General features: G+C 41.2%; 1 non-coding gene across 1 annotated transcript; it reads left to right on the top strand.

The window, feature by feature from the left end:
- Positions 1-4,866: 4,866 nt before the first annotated feature.
- Positions 4,867-4,951, top strand: LOC147887537 (small nucleolar RNA Z101). The gene has a single exon (XR_015543264.1). It is a non-coding gene; the product is annotated as a small nucleolar RNA Z101 (small nucleolar RNA).
- Positions 4,952-11,891: the final 6,940 nt, after the last annotated feature.

Below are 11,891 nucleotides of genomic sequence, written 5' to 3'. Positions count from 1 at the left end.
GCTGGAAATGGCTAAGAAAATGCAAGAAGAAGAACAAGGTTAAGAATGACAGGAAGAAGGAGAAGAAGCATGTTGAGCTTCAAGGTGTGGATGCCAAGGTTTCCACTGACAGTAGCAGTGATGAAGGCATTCTTTTGTCTATGTCTGGCACCTCCTTCTTGGCCACTGATGTACCCATTCTCGGTGATTGGATGTTAGATCCATGTGCTTCATGTCATATGACCCCTCATAGGTCATGGTTCAGTGCATATCAGGAATGCATTGTGGAGAGTGGTTTGATGGGCATTGATCATTCTACTGATACCAGTTGTGGGAGAGGAGAGCACACACAAAGGGTTAAGGAGACACCAAAAGTGGTCGAGCAAAAGCTACTCCAACTTATTCCTCTACCATATATATATGAGTATACATGGGCACTGTACAAGTGGGTGGGCACACTGACCTTTACCCCAACAGAGACTTGAGTTCCAGACTAAGTGTCAATGAAAACATTTCTAAACTTACAGAACTCTCAAGATTGATCAGAGAGATGAGTGCCAGACTAAGCATTTATGAAAAGATCTCTAAACTTAGATTGCATTACACAACTCTCAAGATTGTTAGAGAGATGAGTGCTAGAATAAGCATCTATGAAAATTGAGACTACAACACACAACTCTAGCAAGAGAGATGAGTGGTAATGGCATTCTTTTCAATGGACAGATTTCATGTCCTTTTGCCACATGAAGGATGTCTTTGTGCATCCTCAAACATTTCAGGCTCAATTTCAGCATCCATAAAGGAGGTCATCAATGCAAAATTGACCTGTCCATGAGTACTTTTTGTGCTTGCCCCGGTTCTCCCCAAAGTAGGCTGATCCTTTGCATCCTATCATTTTCGGCAAAAGCAACATCTTGGCTGATTATTATCTTCCTAGTTGCTGGATCATACAGCCTGAAGCCTTTACTTTCTATACTATATCCAAAAAAAATGCATTTCATGCTTCTATTAGCAAGCTTTGATCTAAGCTGAGATGAAATCAAAGCATAAGCAACGGAGCCAAACACTCTAAAATGATAAACCTTTGGCTTTGAGCCATAAAACCTCTCAAAAGTTCACATTAACCAATGCTTTTTTAGGGCATCTATTATATATGTATCCATAGTAATGGCCTCTCCCCAAAATGCGTTTGACACTTTCTTGCATTTCAACATGCGTCTTGTCATTTTCGTAATATTCCTATTATTTCTCTGTGAAATGGGATGGTGCTGCAGTGTGTATGGCACGGTCTTGTGATGCTTGATCCCATTTTCCTTCAAATACTCTTCAAAGGCATTTGATGTGTACTCTCCCCCATTTTCTGAACAAAATGTTTGTATGTTGGAATTGGTTTGGTTCTTAGCCAAGGCTTTGAACTCTTTGAACCAATAAAACACTTCAATGAAGGTAACGAAACACCTTACCCCTCTATGGGTTGTCACATTCATGGGACCACATACATCACTATGTATAATCTTCAAAACTCTAGTGGCTTTCACTAAGCCTGAGCCATCTTTCTTGAAAGGAAGATGGTGCAATTTGCCAAGAGCACACCCTTCACACACTTCATGATCTGGCTACTGTAATTTTGGCATTCCATGAACCATTTTAGTGTTGTACAAGTAGGCCAATGCCCTATGATGAACATGGCCAAACCTGGCATGCCATAAATCACTGGGAGAAGAAATGAGATAGCCAAAGCTTGTTGTACATAGGGATGAGCATCAAGCTTGTATAGTCCTTTATCACATAAGTACCTGTTGCCACAATTTCATACCCTTTCTTTGGATCCTTGATCCTGCATTGATCATCTTGAAACTCAACAAGCATGTGTTGATCATGGGCAATAGAGGAAATTGAAATTAATTTTTTTCTCAAATATGGGACATACACATAATCACAAATGTATTTTTTTTTGAAAGGATGGGAAGATCTCCCACTCCTATGATGTCATGTGATGCATCATTTGCACATGTAACCTATCTGCCATGAACATGTGAGATTTTCTCAAACCACTCCTTTCTAGGAGTCATGTGCTTAGTAGCACTACTATCCAAATACCATTTATCAATGGCAGCAAAAGAAGCATCAATAGACTAAGCATGTGCACTAGAATCCCCCCCCGGCATCAAAGATGTTCTGAACTGTAGCACTTTGATGTTCTGAATTGTAGCAAACACAAAATCTTTGTCCTCTTGTGCAAAGTGTTCCTGTGGTGGAGCATTTGCATTGTCAGCAGGTGCAACAAAATTGCTGCTTGTGCCTTGCCTTTTCTTCTCATTAGCAATCCTTTTCTGGCACTCTACAATAAAATGACCTGGCTGTTTACAATAATTGCATCTGCCCTTCTTCACCTTAGGACCTTGATTTGTACTTGCATTCCCCTCATGCTTGGGCTGATATGTATGGCCGTTCTTTTTCTGAAAATGACCTCCCTTTTGCTGAAATTTGCCCTTTCCTTGGGTGACAATTGCTTGCTCACCTTGATGGGAAGAATAGGCAAAAATGGAGGTCCTCTCCTCTTCCTGTAAGAACAACCCAACTAGCTCATCAAACGAGAGAGGGGCTGCCCTGAGCATAATAGTCAAAGAGGTAACAAATGTGCCACAAGCGGGAGCCAAACTGTTGAGAGTGATAGAGACTAATTTCTTTTCATCTATTTCCTCATCAACACTTGCTAGCTGATCTCTGAGATTAGTGATCTTCGTAATGTGCTCTGTGATTGTCTGATCTTCTTGCATCGTTTACTCCTTGAGGTTATTTGTCAATGCAATGACCCTTGCCTCACTCTTGACATGATACATGTTTGCCAACTTTTCCCACGCATCATTTGCATCTATGCATGACTTAATGGTTGTCGTGATGTGCCTCTTCACTGATGTGGCAATCAAGAACTATGCCTGGGCATTTCTACAATCGAACTTCTTCTGCTCCTCTGTCGGAGAAGGAGCGGTAGTAGAAGTGGTGGTAGAAGGAGTAGTAAAAGTGGTGACAGGAGTAACAGATGTGGTGGTAGAGGATGAGCTAATAACAGACGTGGTGGTAGAGGATGAGCTAGTACTAGCCCATCAAGAGGCTTAATCTCTTCACCACTCACAATATCCCATAAGTTCTTGCCAAACCAAAATGTTCTTGAGCATGAATGACCACAAGGCATAGTTAGATCCTTCCAACTTATCACCCTCGGTCGTCATAATGCCAAAGCTCTCATTCTAAGACATCTTGACTGCAAAAACAACACTGACTGCAAATGCACCTACAAAGAAGAATGCAACTGAACAGGAATGCCTCTGACTACTCTGTGCAATCACTGCATGTGTGTCATCAACCACTACAAAGTGGAACAAACTGCTCTGCAATCGATCAACGAAATGCACCCCAAGTGCAAATGTGTGCTTGTGGGCTCACCCAAAAATCCCCAAATGCTGTACGCCAGAGAAAAGATGTACCCCAAAGAAAACGGTATGCCAAAGAAAAGCTGTACGCCAAAGAATTTCACGAGTGAGAGTAATACACAAACAAAGTGGAATAGAATGCACGAGCCGAAGTAAAGTGCATGGGCCACAAAGCGGGCTAGAGCGAGTGGAGTATGAGATGTACGGTGACTCAAAAAGCCCAACTGACAGCCGTCCTCCAATTCTATTTCCTCCACAAGAAGTTTTAGACAGATTCCCACATTATAACCACCTCATGAGCTTTATTAAGGGAGGGACCGTGTACCTAGCTAGGTGTGGCTAAGTGCAGGGGTCTGCTAGCCCATCACCCTGGGCAGGCAGTCCACTACCCCCAGCCTAGGCGTATGGTGCCTCCCTTACATAAGCTTATACTATGGGTGGGTTCAGACCACCCGCCGCCCATGGAGAAAGAAAGAAATTTGAAACATGCTCGCCGGTTGTGGTGGTTCATACGACCAAGGGGTCAAGTTTTATGGAGAGGTTGCCAATTATTTACATCAACATATGATTGGTGGAGTGGATCAACATATGATTGGTGGAGTGGATCGAGAGAGCACTTTGTGTCATTTTCGTGGGCGATGTATTCCAGCTGCCCACTGGATGGACTTGCAGACATAGTGTGGGCACATTTTTTCAATTCATCGAAGTGGGTGACGCATCTTCCCACCTGATTTTTTTTTAGGATGGCTGGGCAGGTGGTGGGAACACCGTGTATAGTTACCAAAGGAAAAATGCCATGGTTTGATATAGTCGGGTGGGGGTTTGGACCCACCCTTATCCCCATCGTCAAGGTTCGAGGGCGGCTAGAATAGATTCCTAGCCGTCTGATCAAAGCCTCTACTTTTTTCGAAGTCGAATCTGTGTGAGCGAGCAGCCCTAATCAACATTCTGAGCCTAGTTGGCATTGTGAAAACAAGCCTCGCATCGTTTTCAACATGAGCCATGCCACGAGGACCTTGACACGTGTCATTTCTAGGGTTAGGGTTGTGGCTGAAGCTTAATCGTGAGGAATTTCTAGGGTTACATAGCTAAAAGACGTATTTAGAACGTGAGGAAAGTTAGGGTTTTCAACGAGTGGAGCTTCTCTCCAGCATCGGCATACTTTTCCGTGCTCTTCCCTGTGAGGATTCTGATCAACATCATGATTTTTGCTGATTGATTCCTGATATCCGTTGTCTGAGGGAAGAATCACGGCATTTGTCTTCGTTTTTCCTTTGATTCACATCGAAAAAGCTTTCTTGGCGCGCGGTTTGATTGTTTCGTTTGATCGTTTGAGTTTTTTCCTCCGATCTTTTGCACAATCCGGCTGCCTAAACTTTCTGTCCCTCGATTGCTGCCGTTAATGGAGATATCTTTCCATCGCTGGTTCTTGTTTTATCCTACTTACTCGTTATGAAGGCAAATGATGATTTATACATTCTAAATGGGTAATTTGCATCTGACCATTACTGATGCTAGCGTTAAGCCTGATGCCTGCTTTACAAGTAGTATCCGTGGATGCTCTTTTTGTTTGGAGTCGTACGATCCTCACCGAAGGATCAGTGCTTTCTCGATTTTTGAACGGTCTATTGCGCTCGTGAATTCTCTAATTATGGCGCTTCAAATTAGCTTTAAGAGTAATTCTGAGCTGAGCTGAAGGAATCCTGTGCCATGCTAGCTCATTTCGCATTATGCTGGGTCAACAATTGAGAGTACTCCTTACCCTATGGTTTCTCTAATTAGAAGCTTTCGCCCTGTGATCGCTTTTTTCCCGGATGCCACACCACAGCTTCCCGGTACAGGAAGTTCCCCTAAAAATCTAGATCTCTCGTCCCTCAACGGTTGGCTTTCGAATAGTGTCTCCAGCGCACGGATTATGCGTGGTTATGAAACCGTGTTAGTTGTGCGAATCGTTTTCTATAGGGGCTACTAAAGTATCATTAAGCATAGAGATATGCGTGTCTTTATACATGGGCTACGTAAGTATCTGTAAACAGCGAGAAACGAAACCCCTTGTCCACGCGCATTTGATCGTGTTTATGATTTGTCGCGGGTACATCGCGACGTTTGCCTCGAAGAGGTGCTCATTTCTGGCTTGAGCTTCTGCAAATGGGGCATCTGAGGTACTCGCAACATACTGCGCATAGCTAGGAAAAGTAAAGCGTTCATCCAATTCCTACACGTCGTGCCGCACATGATAATGAATTTCGGCGGTGAGCTCTGCCACTCGCTATTTTGCAACACGATTTCTTGAATCTAGAGATTTGGGGCTTAGTTACTTTGCGTGGTCTAAACATCACTTGCTGCAGTCCAGAGAATGTTGAGTGTGGGTTGCGGAATAGATGAAGATGTAATGGACGTTATGGACTCAGAAGCACTAACTCGGTTTTGTCCAAGAGGAGTGGTCGATTAGAACGTGATTGCCGCCAATATTAATTGTGGGTCCTTTTGTGTATATTTTATGACTTCGCACAACCTATGGTATTGATCACATTTGGTGTGAAAACTGGGATGCTTGTGAAGTTTGGAGCCAAATTGTGGAAGGCTTTATGTGGAAGTGCATGAACTTTTCAAGTGTGTGAGGCAAATAGTTGTATAGTTATTATTACGATAGCAAATCTCTTCCACTTCTCGCTCAACCATTTTTAAACTTTGGTATGAAATCTTATAGTGGGATTGTCTGTGCTTTGAAGATGAGGTTTCCGTTGCACAACAAAAACTCAAATCCTTGCATTGAGAGAGAGCAAATGAGTGTGCTTCAAAGATGAGGTTCCCATTGCACAACAAAAACTCAAATCCTTGCATTGAGAGAGAGCAAAATGAGTGTATTGGTGTCTTTTTCGAAGGGGATTGCACCTAGTTTACAATGATGAGGTACACACAAGAAAATAATTAAGAGAATCTTAAGTAAAGCAAGCCAAACTTACCACATAAACTAGTGATGGGCTAGAAGGGCAATAAATACTAGTGCCTTGTTGAAATCCACCTTGGGCAATGAGCTCTATCCAATTTCGTTAATAGAATGGCAATAGATGATAATAGGTGCTCAAATAGGACAACCAAGCCTTTTATGGAGTTAAAAGGAGTCATTTTACAGCTATGCATGTGGGTATAATATCCACCTCTACCTAAAAGTACCTTCATTACATCTCTCATCATCGAGATTACATGAAAGAAAATTAACTAGGCAATTAAACTAACCTTTTTGTTGCCAACACAATGTTGGCTAGAGTCCTCCTACACATCTCCCTATCACAATTCTCAATAGATAGACTAGGGCTGAGGACATTCCTCGGGTTGAACCCCCTCCCAAGGTTTTTTATTCATCAAAGAGAAATATGGAGTAGATAATTTCAATGTGGAAGTTGTTCATTGAAAATCCAAACGGGAATTTATTTTACAAGAGCTTCAAGCTCCTTTCAAAATGGCAACATGTCACTTGTCTAAAATCTAGACTAATTCTTATTGCATGCCTCTAACGGCAAATTTTGGGGGTCTTCATAGCACTTGGGTCATGCGGGTGGCCTTCGAAATACTCGCTACGCTCGAAATTACTTAGTTCTTCAGTCTCTCATAGTACTTGCAATAATGAATGAAAGCGCACCATGGCACCCATTAATTATTAGCGCTTTGTATGCAAATAATAAATTGTGGACTAATCCTAGTCACAGGTGGGTGTCCCCATTGGATAAACAAAACATAGAACACAATTCTTGGTTAATTGAAGTCAACCCTCTTGGTGCATTTAAGTAAATTTGGCCAATGGTCTTGGTGCCATGATTATGGCCAAGTCTCTCTAACCAAAGTTGGCACATCTCTCCAATCGAAGTCGACACAACTTGATTAACTGCAATTAATCCTCTTGGTATATGTTAAGTCTCGTTGATTAAAGTCAACACTCTTTGACTGTAGTCAACTTTGTGATTCTGTGGTTAATCGTAGTTAACCCTCTTGGTAGTAAATCAAGTGGCCTTGACCAAAGTTAGGCTTACTTGATCAGAGTTAAGTATCTTTGATCATAGTCAATTCTTGAACCATTAAAAAAACTCTTTGACCATAATTAACACATGAAAACTCTTTAATTATGAACAGATAAATGGTCAATTATACTTTGACTTAGGATAGTTACATTGTGGTGACACTAGGCCTGTCAATAAAGGACTTTGCTTAATTTGGTAATTTTTTCTCTTGTGTTAGAGTTAGTTTGGTCTAAGAGTATTCGGCGGTTGTAATAGGTAAGAGGGTAAGAGTGACATGCTTACGACATATTGTTTCAGTCTCACTTATTTTTGTTCCTCTACAAGTCCATTGTTATAGCAAAAGCTGAAGTTTTACCGAGGCTTGACTCAAACTGGAGCTCAAATTCGAAAGTGGAAACCTGTATATTGGTGTGCTTGTGAAAAAAAAAGTGTATTAGTTCACAAAAAATTTACCATCTCAAGCAATATAATTAGTAAAGGGATATCTAGGCGTTCATTTCTCTTGGATCAATACCAAAGAGATGTGGTGGTTCTTACTTATGACTAAACACCTTTTTAATTTGTAGCCAATCTCTTCACTCCTTGGAGGGCAACTACATATGTTAGCCTCATGGAATTCTTTGATGATGTGATGTAACATCCATAAACAATTGCATGAGCATTAATTGAAAATCATACTTATGTTGCTAAGAAGATTGCTCTCATTGCAATTACTATTTGCTAACATAGAACTTGACACCATACAAAATAGTCCACAATTTGGAGGATAAATGTGTTTGAAAGCTTTATCGAGATTTATTTGAAAAAATGATTCCTTGTCCTCTTTTAGCTTAAGCATAGTTTGTGAAAAAATGATTCCTTGTCCTCTTTTAGCTTGAGCATTACTTGACAATTCATTATTTTAGTGTAACTCATGCCTTGTAAGTACCTAAATTCCTTGAAGAGTTTTGCATGTCATATGTCTAATCTAAGACCACAACAAATAATAGTTAATTCCAAGAAAACTTTTCAAGCAAATCTCAATCTTCAATGAATTATCTATTTTCTTAAGGTAGGCTACAATTGGAGTCTTAGAGTGAGCTAATATAGGAGCCAATGCTCGCTATCTCCTTGGCTTAGCTTTGCCAAACCATCACTTTTAAAGTCTAGTTGAATGAAAAGGTAAAGCATATAACTCGGTTGGGTACATGTGGTATATTATTTGAATTAAGTACTAAGAAACACAATAATTTCAACCATCAGGTTGGTCAACAACTAATGTATAAAGTGTATAAAGTTTCTCTTTTTGAGCATTCAAGAGCATAAAAATTTGGCATCCACCAAGCCACCTTTAGGAATCAAAGCATGCATTTAGCAATGATACAATAGCAATTTTTATTTTCTATGATTGCACATGCAAGGGCATTAAACGTCCCTCAAAAGCATCATAAAGTTACACTTGCAATGAATTTCAAATCTAAAATTTATCCCACTACCTTGGGCATCAAAATCATCCAATATTAAGCATTCACACCCTCATATGCATCCTCCAACATGCGTTTATTGCTTAGGCATCGTACAGCCACCAATTGGACATTCACACCTTTACTGATAGCAAACACTTTTGTGTCCCAAGAAGAATTTTTGTTATTTTTATGAGAATTCTTAAACAAATTTTACTCCAAAGGGCAATTGCTTCCAACCTCTTCCAGCATTTGAGTAGAATTTGAGTAGAAGACAGTTTCTTTTGAAGTTCCTCCTGAAGAAGATGCACTACCATTTCTCTACTCTTCAAAAATTAGTAGAGCAAACAACTCTTCAAAATCAGGAAATTTTTCACGGACTGCAAAGGATGTCCGAAACTGTGCATAATCCTTTCCTAGACCATTCAAGGTCACAGAAACTAGATCATCATCTTCCACTGGTGACCCAATGGAAGCAAGTGCATCTGCAATTTTCTTCACCTTCATGTGGTAGTCATTGATGCTCATATTTTCTCTCTGCACATTGTGCAACTTCTGCTTGAGCTGCATTTTCCTGGCTTGCGCATTTGTGCTGTACATTTTTGCCAAAATATCCCATGCCTCCTTTGGCGTACTTCCATCCTGAATATGCATAATCATAGAATCCAAAATACTGATAGACAACGAGTACATAACTTTTCTGGCTCTCTCATGCCATCCTTTAAATGCCTGCATTTCCTGTTGATTGGGAACATTAGGAAGAACTAGTTCTTCTTCATTTCCTGTAATGAACTCCCAATAGCCTTTTTCCATAAGGAAATTCGTCATTCTAAACTTCCATGCCTGGAAGTTATTCTTGTTAAGCTTTTCAGTGACAATCTATGAAAGAGAATCAGACGCCATTACAGAACACTGCAAAATATTATGTCACTGCAAAAAACACAGCTTTTGCCTCACACGGGTAGATCTGCAAAACTGACGAAAGTGGTATTTGACCACACAGTCACTTCCTAGTGATGATTTTACATCAACAGGCAATAAGGATGACTGAATGATAGAGCATGCTTGCTCATCCATGTCATCCCAATCACTCTGTTTAATGCTATTAGGCTTGACACCTTTGCATTGAATGGGCTTATGCTGCCTTTTCTGCACTAACACATCATAAATCTACTCTTTCCAATACTTGAAGTCTGATCCGTCCAACCTCTCAGCCCAGCTCAACTATCCATAAACATCAGTGCGGCATCCACCAATGCAAATCCATAATGCATCGAAATGGCATTTACTGCATCACCAATGCATCACCTCAAGTGTGCAATCTTTTGGCAACAAAATCAAGCATTCACCACTTGCCAAATGTGCCAAAGTGACTTGCCAAAATGCCAATAATGCCCTTGGACTGAAGTGAGATCCCAATCACTTTTTGTAATTTACTGTTGTGCAAGAGAAATCACATCCATTGTGGGCAAGATAGCACGCTATCCTTGTTTTTGAATGGTGATATCTTTTCACTGAAAGACCAGATGCCAAAGCTATAAACAGCAAAGTTGTAGCTGGTAGAAAGATCTACAACTTATCGTTTGACCTCAAGAGCCAAATCCTTGTGGATTCTCATATATTCTCACCTGAAAAACTTCCTGCACATTGGTCACAAATAGACAGTAGACTATAACTTTTTGTGGTTTTGCAGAGGCTGTAACTCCTACAGCTTATACCAGATCAACTTGCTTCCAAAAGCAAAGTTGTATGTTCTGTGAACTACAACTTTTCAGTTTGGCACAAAGTGCAATTCTGCACCAGGAAAGAGATATTCAGTCCTGAAAATGACTGTTTTGTTATAAAAACAGCAACAGCAGCTTCTTTGAATGTTAGCTGCCCTTTACAGCACGCATCTGCTCCGGCAAAATAGCCCAAAAAATGGTCAAAATACATCCAACAGATCACCCCGTATGTCAATTGCAACACCAGCAAAATGGCAAGTACAATGCCCAACCGAATCAGCCCCGAGAATGCTCACAGATCAGCAATAAAATAGCCCAAAAGCACTGGCAAAACAGCCCCAAAATGTGCTCCAAACAACGGCAAATCACTGACAATACATCCTCCTCAGCTGTTCAATGAACTGACATAAACACCACCATACATGTAGGTGTAAAACCATCAAAATGTCCATTGAATCACTGTCAAAATGACCTCAAAGCATGTGTCCTCAGTCGACAAAAGTATCTGCAATGGCCTCTGACAAGAGAACTCCTAACCTGAGTCTCTGTTAGCCTACTGTCACTCGGGGAGACCTACACCTGTCCTCGAGCCAAGCCAAGACCAACTGAAAGAAATTGACACTATCTAATGCCCAGCACAGACAAGATGCAACCAAATTATGTCCAACAGGACCCAAATGCACAGGAAAACACGAGCTAACAAAGCTCAACTGCAACCGAAAGAAGCTGCATAGTGCACAAGCACATATCCCACACAATGTCCACAAGGTGTACTTCTACAAAATGTCCCGCAAAGAGACCAAAATCAGCCAATGCTCAGCTCCAAGACCTCAAATGCAACACCGGCTATCTCCCAAGCATACAACTACATCAAACATGCAATCCACAAGCTCCCCAATAGCTCATCTTCTCCAAAGTGGATGTTGTTGCTATCACTGGGCTGCTCTTCCTTTGCTCACGGGATGGAGTTGCTGCTAGTGCTAGGATGCTCTTGTTCCTTTGCTCACATCTCTTCCTTTTGAAATAGCCTGTTTCGTGCCATCCTCTCAAGGGCACCTCTAGTGTCCACGGCTCCATCAGCCCTTACAAGTGCCTCAGACTTGAAATACTCTCCTGCTCACGAGCCATCTATAGCAGCTGCATCTACAAAGAGCTTCCCTATAGCCCTCCAAGCAATGCCTCACCTCCAATGACGAGCAAGATTCACTTGCAAGGGGATCTATGGCTGCTCCACGACTCCATAAGCTGGCAACACACGACATCATCGATGATCTCCATCGACGGTCTCCTTCC

Source organism: Dipteris shenzhenensis, chromosome 23, assembly GCF_047967505.1.
Source record: "Dipteris shenzhenensis isolate YYH24624 ecotype China chromosome 23, Dip_SZ_1.0, whole genome shotgun sequence".
NCBI classification, from domain to species: domain Eukaryota; kingdom Viridiplantae; phylum Streptophyta; class Polypodiopsida; order Gleicheniales; family Dipteridaceae; genus Dipteris; species Dipteris shenzhenensis.
The sequence above is the reverse complement of the archived record's forward strand: the minus strand, read 5'-3'. Positions and strand labels throughout refer to the sequence as shown.